The 2,256-nt window shown below is 45.3% G+C and overlaps 1 non-coding gene across 1 annotated transcript; it reads left to right on the top strand.

The window, feature by feature from the left end:
- Positions 1-74, top strand: Trnaa-ggc. The gene has a single exon. It is a non-coding gene; the product is annotated as a tRNA-Ala (tRNA).
- The last annotated feature ends 2,182 nt before the right edge of the window (positions 75-2,256 follow it).

The following is a 2,256-nucleotide window of genomic DNA, read 5'->3' on the forward strand; positions in this document are numbered from 1 at the left end:
GGGGATGTGGCTCAGTTGGTAGAGGGCTTGCCTGGCATGCACGAGGCCCTGGGTTCAATCCCCAGCACCACACACACACACACACACACACACACACACACACAATAATAATAATACTAATAAGCAAACAGTAACTGACAACAGTGAAATTTGTGAGAAGAATCTGTGAGGAAGCCATCAGCCAAAAGCTGCGATGTGTGTACGCCAACAGCCTCATGGAGGAATTGCTGATGCGCGTCAGCTATCAGCGAAGTTTTTTAGGAGCTGTGACACCTGTGACCTGTCCAGATTCTTCACCAGCTTACGTCACAACCAGATGCCATCTCACCTGGACTGTGACGGCCTCTACAGCATGTGCTCGCCATCTTGGGAGGCAGACCTCTGCTCCCATCCATAGCAGTGGCTTTCATCTGCTGGGTTTGCTGTCACTGAGGTAGGACCTCCCTTGGAGCAGTGAGTTTCTTGCACTAGTTCCTGTCCTGCTAATAATAAAATACAAGTTGCACCCTAGTGGACAGAATCTTTTTTTTTTTTTTTTTTTTTTTTTTTTTTTTTTTTTNGATTCACCAGATCCTTGGGCTGGAGTTGTGGCTCAGTGGTAAAGTGCTCACCTTGCACGTGTGAAGCACTGGGTTTGATCCTCAGCACCACATAAAAATAAATAAAGGATTTGTGTCTATCTAGAACTAAAAACAAAAAAAAGTAAAAGTATTCACCAGATACTTTAATGTCACCTCTATCAATAAAGTCATAAGGCTCAGTTAAAAAACTGAGAAATGAAAGAAAATTTCACAGAAGTAAAAATTTTTCTGAAAAATCCTTGTTAGTTTATAACATTAAAAAGTGTAACATCATGACCACCTGTACAAAAATATTTTTTGTTGCTGGTTTTTTTTTTTGCCAATACCTTTTCTTTAAATTTTTTTATTCTAATTTGTTATATATGACAGCAGCATGCATTATGATTCATATTACACATATAGAGCACGATTTCTCGTATCTCTGTTTGTATACAAAGTCTACTCATGCCAATACCTTTTGATGTCGTCCTGAATCTGGTTGATGTGTGATCAATATTGGAAATTCAGTGGCCATTATTGCTAAAAATATTTATCTGGCTCCGTCCTCTCTTTATGGTACTCTCTTTAAAAAAGAAAGAAAGAAAGAAAGAATTTTTTAAAAAAGAGGAAGATCCAGAGAGGACCCAGCTGTGGAGAGTGGGAGCTGGCTGTTGGGTGACACTGGAGTCAGTGAGGTGTTGGGCACCAGCCCTGTGTCGGCTAGTACCAAGTGGTTTGCGCAGTAGCCACAGTTGACTTCTACCTTCCTTCCTCATTCTGTCCTCTCCAGCTTCTTACTATTTCTGTTCTAACTGGCCCTGGGGAATTGATGACCCACTGCTGTGACTGCTATCTTCTCCCCATTTCTCTCCTCTGCTCCTTTCCAGGTTGGCCCTGAATTGGTCTGCACTCAGTGCACATCCTCATGTAGACTCTGACCACAGGGTGTCCAGCTGCAGCTGGATTTCCCTGGATTCATGCCACCAATCTGTGTCCCTTTTTCTTATCGGAGGCCTAGGACCTCCTGTGTTGGGTCCTGCTGAGAGGCAAGGTGTGAGTTGGAGTCCCTGCCTCTTCTCCCAGCCTGAGCCCGCCCTGTGCTCTGGCACTTAATGAGGCATCTTCTCCTGTCCTCCTGATTTGACCCCTGCTTATGTCAGATCGGGACTTGAAAGAGGCGGCCCACAGGCACTTCACCAGCATGTCTCTGCTTTCTGGAGAAAGGCTGTATGAGTGCAATGAGCGTAAGACATGAGTGTCCTTCATGAGTAGCTCCCGCTTCTGCGCCATCACAAAGTTCATAACACAGAAAGGCCTTTGAATGCAGCGAGCGGGGGGAATCCTTCCTGCATGCTTCGAAACTCGTTCTGCATCAAAGGACTTACACTGGATACAGACCTCATTAAGTGCAGCCAGTGTGGAGAAGCCTTCAGTTCCCTCTGCAACCTCCTTTCACATCAGTGAGCTCACACGGGAGAAAAGCCTGATGAGTGCGACAAATGTGGACAAGTTTTCCGCTTTGGCTCTAACTTTTCTAAGTACAAGAAAGCTCATGCTAGAAAAGAACCTTCCCAGGCTGGGTGTGGTGGCCAACGCCTGTGATCCCAATAGCTCAGGAGGCTGAGGCAGGAGGATGGCCAGTTCAAAGTCAGCCTCAGCAATGTAGCAAGGTCCTAAGCAACTCATAAACAGGGCT

The sequence above is a fragment of the Marmota marmota genome, unplaced genomic scaffold (genome assembly GCF_001458135.2).
Source record: "Marmota marmota marmota unplaced genomic scaffold, marMar, whole genome shotgun sequence".
NCBI classification, from domain to species: domain Eukaryota; kingdom Metazoa; phylum Chordata; class Mammalia; order Rodentia; family Sciuridae; genus Marmota; species Marmota marmota.